The sequence below is a fragment of the Hipposideros armiger genome, unplaced genomic scaffold, assembly GCF_001890085.2.
Source record: "Hipposideros armiger isolate ML-2016 unplaced genomic scaffold, ASM189008v1 scaffold_43, whole genome shotgun sequence".
Taxonomy (NCBI): Eukaryota; Metazoa; Chordata; class Mammalia; order Chiroptera; family Hipposideridae; genus Hipposideros; species Hipposideros armiger.
This window is the reverse complement of record NW_017731393.1, coordinates 4,444,315-4,453,623: the sequence shown is the minus strand read 5'-3', so window position 1 is coordinate 4,453,623 and position 9,309 is coordinate 4,444,315. Positions and strand designations below refer to the sequence as shown.

The window sequence follows — 9,309 nt, the reverse complement described above, 5'->3', positions numbered from 1 at the left end:
TAGCCCATGGCAACCCACTGACACAGGGGCTGCAGCCTACGCCGTCGCCAGCGACTCGCGGCAGCCCAGCTCCAGGTTGAGCTGTTGTTCAGCCTCTTAGCTGTAGAGGGCAGTGTCACTGGCCCTCATATGTGGGATCCGAACCGGGGCCCTCTGGCATCTCAAGCCAGTTCTTAACCATCGCGCCACTCGGCCGGCCCAGCAACAAGCCTCTTTAAATGCGATCGCTGTACATCTGTTACAGGGTGTTCCACCTCAGTCGGAACACTGCCTGCTTCATCCTTTGCTTCTTCTCCCTCCCTTTCTCTCCTGTCCTCACTCTCCCTGCTCTGAGTCTGTTGGTGGTGCTCATAGCAGGACCGGAGTTCTTCCGCCAGCATCAGTCAAGCTCCTGCCCGGCCCATCGCCCTTCCTGCTCTTTTCTTATGCCGCCCAGGTGTAGACCCTTATAACCCATACAGGCTATAACCTGGGGAACCTGTCTGAGGCGCTAGGTCACAGGGGACCTGCCTCCAGGTTCCAGCCCTCCCGCTAACTTGCCGTGGCCTCTTGGACCAGTTGCTTCTCCTCCGAGGGCCTCTGTCTTCTTCACAGCAGGCGTTCTCAACCTCGGCACATTTGTCACTTGTGGTGGGGCTGTTCTGTGTTCTGTGCATTGTAGGATGTGTAGCAGCATCCCTGGAGTTACCCACTAGGTGCCAGTGACACCTCCCCCCCCCCCGCTCCCCCGCTTCCAGGTTGAGAGCCACTACTTTATAATACAATAGGGATCATAATAAAATTAGGCCCACTTTGTAGATTTACTCAAGAATTACATAAAAGAAAGAGAAGGTATTTTCTAGCTTCTAATACACTCCTCCTGCCCTAGTACTGTCTTCATGCCACCTCCTCACAGTCGTCTTTCCTGACTGCCCAGACTGGTTGGCCACCCCGAGCGCTCGCGGCACCCTGAGCTTTCCTTCTTCCCACTTGCCACTCTGTTCTATCTAATCATCTAATTGAGTGCAGGGACTATTTTCCTTAACTTTATATCCACGGTGTCAAGCGTGGTGCATGCCCTGTAATAGGTGTCGGCACATGTTTGTTAACTGAATAAACCTCTCACCTTGGTGCTGTGCTTTTCAGTTTGCGAAGCACTTTTCCCACCCGTCATCTCCTGTGGGCCTCACCAGAGCTCTGTCATCTATTGGGTTGTCGGAAAAGTCATGACGCATTTTTGCCACAAAAAAACAGAGAAAAGGGCCGGCCGAGTGGCGCAATGGTTAAGAACTCGCTTGGGATGCCAGAGGGCCCCGGTTCGGATCCCACATATGAGGGCCAGTGACACTGCCCTCTACAGCTAAGATNACAGCACTGGGGAATTGGGGGAAGGGGAACAGACAAGTTGCTGTCCTTTTGTTCTTCAGTCTAGTTGTGGAGGACATTGCTTCACTGGCCCAAGTGGCACTTTCCGGGCGAGGCAGATCAGTCGCCGGCTTCTGGACGGCCGCTCACGGCGGCTGCTGGCTGCTCACGCTGGCTGCTGGCTACACACAGTAGCCCATGGCAACCCACTGCAGCAGGTGACTCACGGCAGCCCAGCTCCAGGTTGAGCTGTTGTTCAGCATCTTAGCTGTAGAGGGCAGTGTCACTGGCCCTCATATGCGGGATCCGAACTGGGGCCCTCTGACATCCCAAGCCAGCTCTTAACCATCGCGCCACTCGGCTGGCCCTCTGGTACCTTCTTTTATTGGTTCAGAGCTCGACCTCAGGAATGCAGCTGGGATGACTTCTGTCTAATTCAGCGATTGAGTGCTGAGAGCACTATTTACAATACATTATTTAATTATTATAACACCACACGCAGCAAGTTAGAAATTCCACCCCTTTTACAACTCAGAAAACAAACCTAGAAAGGGTCAGAACTTGGACATGAGTCCCAGGGTGGTTAGCAGCGGGGCCAGGACTAGAACTCAAGTCTGCAGATTCCTGTTCTGCTTTCCTTCCCTGGCCCTGTGATGAGGGAAGGCTGGCACAGAAATCAGTCCTGGGTGCGATGCCAGGGTGGAGAGCTGGAGGCAGCCCGAAGGGCCTGGATACCCACTGAGAGCCAGAGGCTCTGGTTTGATGAAGCATTGGCCATGCCCCCTGTAGAATTAAGAGAAACAAAGAAATTAAAATCTAAACTTGTAGCAAGTAGAGAGAACTGCTAAGCATAGACAAGTGAATATGGCAGGTTTAGACAAACTGACCTTGTCGTGCCATTCTCTGGACAGACTTCCAGCAGTGTTGGGCTGTAAATACCTGCCCTGCCTTGTCACAGCGGGAGCGGTGACCGAGCCGGGCGCAGAAAGGGCCACCACCACTTCCCCTGTGGTTATGCCCACACGGTCTGGACAGCCAGGGCTGTTAGTCCCACATCAGTGACTGTCTGAATGTGGGGAGCAGGGCTGGCCCCACTTGGATTTCACTTGTCCCTTCGCACCCTTAAACTTTTTTCAATAAGCTAGTTTTAATAATAAAAACTTTAATAACTGGTTATAATAAAAGCTCAAAAGACTAATACTAGAACTTCACCGAGATCCTTAAACATGCAGCAGAGGCCACAGCTGGGGTGGGGAGCTGTCTGGAATGGTCTTGGGTACAATTAGGACCCCGTATGCCCAGGGATTTCACTGTGGGGGGGTGTAATGCTGTAAAATAAAGGGTGTGTAATGCTCACAAAGATTAGAAATTCGGTGACAGGTTTGGGTTATGATTACTTTTATGACTTCCTGTGGGCTCCCTTGAATACAAGGTCTGACAGTTAAGTCCGCGAACTCATCCTAGGAAAGGTGCTACATGCATGGCTCATTGCTGAATATCACTATGGTCACCTTCGAAGCACTCCCCTTGGGAAGCTATGCACCGATGCCAGCGCCTAGTCCACCCTTCAAAGCAATTTTGAAACTCTTTTTCCGGAATGGCCATCAAAGCTGTCGTCATATTACCCTTGATGTCCTGAATGTCATCAAATGTCTTCCTTTTAATATTTCCTTTATCTTCGGGTAAAGAAAGAAGTCATTGGGGACCAGATCAGGTGAGTAGGGAGAGTGTTCCAATACAGTTATTTGTTTACTGGCTAAAACTCCCTCACAGACAGAGCCGTGTGAGCTGGTACATTGTCGTGATGCCAGAGCCATGAATTGTTGCTGAAAAGTTCAGGTCGTCTAACTTTTTCACACAGCCTTTTCAGCACTTCCAGATAGTAAACTTGGTGAACTGTTTGTCTAGTTGGTGCAAATTCATAATAAATAATCCCTCTGATATCAAAAAAAGGTTAGCAACACCATTACAACAAGTTCATGAACTTAATTGTCAGACCTCATATAGGCTGCCTTTCCCAAATGCAGAATTTCTCACTAGCAGGGACTGTCTCCTCCAGCCATTCCCCATGGGGACCGGAACTGACCCTGCAGAAAAGAAAATACAGTCATTAACCTGGACATCAAATAAGCATGAGACCTGAAGGAAAAAGGATGGTAAGGAAGAAGAGTGCATTTTTTCGAAGTTAACCATGGGGGCCAGGACCCCCACAGATAAACACTTTGTAAACAAAATTCCTCATACCCCATAATTACAGCTTTTCTAGCTTTTCCACTGTTGGTTACGATGAAATTCAGTCATTTTCTAATTTAAAAAATCCTCGTCAGGCTTCTTAAAGTGGAACTTTAAATAAAATTAATGACGTGGGTGCAGAATGTGTTTGAAAGAACTAGATTTACGAAAGTATTCAATAAACCACATGTAGGAAGGTTCTAAATAAACAACAACGGTGAGGTACACACACACACACACAACGGTGAGGTACACACTCTCTCTCTCTCTCTCTCTCTCTCTCTCTCTCTCTCTCTCTCTCTCTAAGGTGCTGGTGAGCAGTTTCCTCGCTGGACTCAGTCAGCATCTGCCCACCCTGCTGTCTCTGGCTTCCCAGATGGTGACTTCGCTGTTCTTACTGGTTTCTGTCCCCTCGCTTCTGGCACAGAGAGAATTGGCAAATGGCTCAGTACAAGGGGACTGTTACTAGCACTTTGTTCCCTTCCACAGACCCTCACAAGCTCCTTCCGTTTCTCTGCTTTCTCGCCTGTGTTTGTACACTTTCAACATTCTTGTATGTTTTGCTCTTTTGAACTCCTCCTGACTCCTGGTTCCCAATACGCCGTGTGTCTGCCCCTCTGGTCTGCACCAGGCTACACCCTCTCCTCTGTGTTTGGATGACTTCTGTTTCCCTGTGGCCCCGTGTTTTGACTGTAAGCATTCAGGCAGAGTGCGTGGAGTGTGGCTGCTCACCTGCTCCTCAGGAAACTCACCTGGACAAAACCAAACCTGACTCCTATCAGGGATCACAGTTCACTCCCAGGAAAGTAAACCTCTGTGTGGACCTTCCTGTCCATATGCTTTCACGTTACCCCACCTCCACCAAAGGGCCAAGCAGACACCTTCCCGGGGACTTGAGAGACCCAGAGGACAGGTTCTTCCTCAGAGCTTCTCCATTTAGCTCTTCGCTACCTGTGTGTTTAATGTGGTCCATATACAGCACACTAAATTCATGGTGCTATTACTATGTTTATAATATATGAATGTGTAATACGTGTTTAGAAATGGTGGCATTGTCATTGAACATACACATGATTATTGACAACAAAGGCCCCCCCTCCATGTTCCCTTTAACTGCAAGACCGAGAAAGCAATCAGTGTCAATTCAAAGGAAGGCGGCCACGTTTGGCAGAGCAGAGAGGACACTGTGGAAGGTGAACTTTCCTTCAGAGCTCCAGGCTGTGAGAGGCAGGGCAAGGCCCCCACGCTGGGCTCTCAATGCCCCCCTTCTATGGTGGTTGGTAGCCTCCCTATGGTGGTTGGTAGCCTTCTATGGTGGTTGGTAGCCTCCCTATGTACTTCACAGAATTGGGTAATTAAATGATACAATGCATCTGAAAGTACTTTGTAACCTGGGAAGTGTGGTGCAGGCATTTTTAAAAAGGCAGAATACTGGCCTAGGGCGGGATGGCAGGGTGCTGTGGGACAAAGACCTGAGTCCCAGGGGGTCTGCCACTTACTTGTCGGGTGACCTTGAGCCACTCTCCAAGCCTCAGTTCTCTCATATTTAAAATGGAAATTATGGGCCGGCCGAGTGGCGCGATGGTTAAAAACTCGCTTGGGATGCCAGAGGGCCCCGGTTCGGATCCCACATATGAGGGCCAGTGACACTGCCCTCTACAGCTAAGATGCTGAGCAACGGTTCAACCTGGAGCTGGGCTGCCGTGAGTCGCTGGCGAGGGCGTAGGCTGCAGTCCCTGTGGCAGTGGGTTGCCATGGGCTACCATATGTAGCCAGCAGCCAGCGTGAGCGGCCAGCAGCCGCAGTGAGCGGCCGTCCAGAAGCAGAAGCCGGCGACTGATCTGCCTCGCCTGGGAAGAGCGCAATGATGGTGCCAACTTGGGCCAGTGAAGCAATATCCTCCACAACTAGACTGAAGAACAAAACGACAGCAACTTGTCTGTTCCCCTTCCCCCAATTCCCCATCACTGTTCCCATCCCCCCAATTACCCAATAAAAATCTTTTAAAAAAAATAAAAATAAAAATAAAATAAAATGGAAATTATGATAGTAAATGTGAGGAACCCAATACACAGTAGGTGCTCAGTAAATGTCTTTGAAAAGAGGTTATTCTAGACGTATATCCTGGATGTGACATTTTCACCATGGTCTTAGACCCCATAAACTTGTCTAAGTTTGTCTGTCTGAGTGTATATTCCCAGGTATTTTGTGAACTGTTTTTTATTTGGGTGCCAATTGTAATATCTGACTTAGAAAACCCTCTCTGAACTTTTTGCTTTTGATTCGCAAAGAGTAGAACATTTCTTTCTTTAATTGAAGTATAATTGGCATCCAATGTCATATTAGTTTCATATGTACAGCAGAGGACATCATGAAAGGATCACCACAATAAGTCTAATTACCGTCTGCCTCTATACGAAGTTAGTACAACATTGTTGACTGTATTCCCCATGCAATACATTATACCCCATGACTTATTTATTTTATAATTAGAAGTTTGTACCTCTTTTTTTCTTTTAAGATTTTTATTGGGGAATTGGGGGGATGGGAACAGCGCTGGGGAATTGGGGGAAGGGGAACAGACAAGTTGCTGTCGTTTTGTTCTTCAGTCTAATTGTGGAGGACGTTGCTTCACTGGCCCAAGTTGACACCATCATTGCGCTCTTCCCGGGGGAGGCAGATCAGTCGCCAGCTTCTGGACAGCTGCTCACGCTGGCTGCTGGCCGCTCACGCTGGCTGCTGGCTACACACGGTAGCCCATGGCAACCCACTGGCCACAGGGGCTGCAGCCTACGCCGTTGCCAGCGACTCATGGCAGCCCAGCTCCAGGTTGAGCTGTTGTTCAGCATCTTAGCTGTAGAGGGCAGTGTCACTGGCCCTCATATGTGGGATCCGAACCGGGGCCCTCTGGCATCCCAAGCCAGATCTTAACCATCGTGCGACTCGGCCGGCCCTGAAGTTTGTACCTCTTGATCTCTTTACTGATTTCATCCCCCGTCCCCCATCCCCTCCATCTTCCCTCCCCTCCGTCTGGCAACCACCAATCTGTTTTCTGTATCTGTAAGAATAAAACATTTCTAAGTAAGAGTTAACCAGTCAATCACAGATGGAGAACATGGGCTAGGAACAGAGGTGCCACGGCAGAATAAGGACCAGTCACCTCATCTTACCGGGATGAAATAAGCCCAGGTAGAGAGGTGAAGAGATTTACCTGGAGTCCTGCTGCTGCTGAAGGACAGAGCTGGGAATTGTCTAGGTCCTTGTGTCCCAAGGTCAGGCCATGTCCCTGTAATGTGTTGTGCTCCCCCTGAGTCAACCTTCCCATCCAGTAGTCCTCCATGTATACAGCAGGAGTCCAGGTCCAGGCCTGGGTCTGGCCTGGGGCTGCAGAGGTGACAGAAACACAGTCCTGCCCCACCTGCCGGGTGGGTGGTGGAAAAGCCCCATAAACAGGTCACTGAAAGACATCCCTTTCGGCTCTGTACTGTAGAAGCATTACGCGTGGGCTGCCAAGGTACAGAGAAGGGAAGGACAGCGTGGCCGCGGCCTGGCCTCCTGGGGTCGTACATGCTGCAGTCGATGTGGACAGAGATAGCAGGTGTCTGTCCCTCAGATGCCCCTGCAGGGTTCATGAGTGTCTCTTCTCAGAAGCCAGCTTGGCCAGGACCTCAATCAAGAACACTGTTCCCGGTCCTTGTGGGAAAAATTGCAGAGTGGGTAATAGAGGTTGGGTGATCCTGGAAGAGCTAACGTGCTTTGTGAGGAGCTGGCGTTTGACCTTGAGGGCCTGGCAGATGGCGAAGCTGGATCTAGTCATGGTCTGATAGGTGCCTTCAAGCCAGTGACTCTGAGAAGGTTCACTGAGATGTTAGCTGAGTGGACATCAGAGGAGCAACGATCAGCAGATTCACAGGCCTGTTGTTAGTATGGAGGACTTTGTGACGTGTGTCAGAAACAGGCACTTCAGCTTATAGGCTCCAAGCCAGCCTGGAGGGCCCTTTTTTCATCATGAACTCTGTTATTAGCTAGATCCAGCCTGATGACATTGAAGTGGCATTCAGTGGAAGTGGAAGAGGGTCCCCCAAACCAGGAAGTGATGGTCAGGTGGTGGCAGTCACCGAGAGCATCCATAGCCAGGGCTGTCCGCAGTGCCGTTCTGCCCCTACTGAAAAGCTCGTGCTGCGTGTAAACTAGCGACAGTGATGGGGGATGACTGATCGGCTTTGTGATGGGAAAGAGGAACTCGTGCAAATGTTGATGCTTCATAGTCATTACTTGCAGTGCAGTCTTCTGCCAAGCCTTTCCTGACACAAAAGTGAGTTGCAGCTCCTTGGCTTGGGAGCACTGCTTGCTGGAAGCCCCGGTGCCTGAGGAAATTGGCATCGGTCTAAATGGCCCTTGATGTTGTTAATGAAGCAGAGTGCTAAGCTGCTCAGCTCCCTGACAAGCTTCTCTGACAAGTGGCGTGTTCTGCTTTTCAACAGTTTCCCATTCATTGTTTTATTTAATCTTCATGAGCAGAAAAGACATGAGGAATTCCCGACTCAGACCAGTCGAGACTCAGACTAGTTGGAGGGGTCAGTGCTGGGAGTGCTGGGGAGGCCTAACCCAGCCCTCACTTTACAGATGAGGAGACTCAGGTCCTGAAAGCTAGGTCGTTTGCCTGAGGTCCTAGAGCAGGTGTAGTTGGTCTCCTGGCTGTCCGCTCAGTGCCCATTCCACAGCACCCTGCCACAGCCACGTGACCGGTGCCAGTCGGCACACATCAGTGCATGGTTCCTATAAGAAGTGTTGGCATGACAGCGGATTAAATCAGTCATCAGCACAATTGCTTGAAATAGCAGTCAGGAAACTTGGACAAAGATTTTTTTTAAGGATGTAGTTTTGGGTTTTTGGGGTTTTTTAAATTAATTCATTAACAAAGGAACCATATTTCCTGTCAATGGAGACAGAGGAACTAAGCCATACCAGCTGCCTTCCTCGTAACAGTTTTTGTTGGCCACACTTGAAGGCAGTGTCATTGGCTTCTGGAAAAGAGAATTTAAATAGAAGGGACCCTGTTTTTAGAGCAGGGAGTGCTCTTACAGGTGATCTTGTGGTTCTCTCGCTGTCAGGACAGGCGGTGATGCCCAGAGAAGCCAGGGCCTCACCGGATGTTAGATCCCAGGTCTGGAAGCGCAGGAGGCAGAGCGCAGGGGCCAGAGCCCAGGTGTGCCGCCTCCCTGCTTCCGGGAGGCCGAACACCAGGGCTTCTGGGTGCTCAGCCTCCTGCAGGCGCTGTGCTGGCAGCATGCTGTCTCCTTCGCTCCAGAAAGCCCTTTCAGAGAGACAGCTGTCCCCTGCCCCCCCCCATCCCCTCGCCCCGGCTGCAGGGAGGTGAGAACAGGTGGCTGCTGAGGGCCTGAAAGGGTGCTTACCACGGAGTCCTGCCTCTGCACGGCTCTGGCAGGCCCTGGCCCCTCATACCTCGGGGAGAGCATTTCCGCTTCTGGGTTTCAGAAAACAAGACTTATTTCTTCGCCTCGCCCACCTCACCGGTGTGGCTGTTGTGATCGCTGAGAATGTGCAACAAGCCTCTTTATTTTTTATTTATTTTTTTTTTAAAGATTTTTATTGGGTAATTGGGGGGATGGGAACAGTGATGGGGAATTGGGGGAAGGGGACCAGACAAGTTGCTGTCGTTTTGTTCTTCAATCTAGTTGTGGAGGACGCTGCTTCACTGGCCCAAGTTGT

The 9,309-nt window shown here is 50.2% G+C and overlaps 1 protein-coding gene and 1 long non-coding RNA gene across 7 annotated transcripts in view; one reads left to right on the top strand and one right to left on the bottom strand.

The window, feature by feature from the left end:
• Positions 1-9,309, top strand: part of EVL (Enah/Vasp-like) — a 179,556-nt gene that overhangs the window by 55,967 nt on the left and 114,280 nt on the right. The window lies entirely within an intron of this gene.
• LOC109381067 (uncharacterized) lies at positions 1,666-7,789 on the bottom strand. The gene is made up of 3 exons (XR_002123627.1): positions 6,788-7,789; positions 3,343-3,431; positions 1,666-2,127 (listed from the first exon to the last, which is right to left on the bottom strand). It is a non-coding gene; the product is annotated as an uncharacterized LOC109381067 (long non-coding RNA).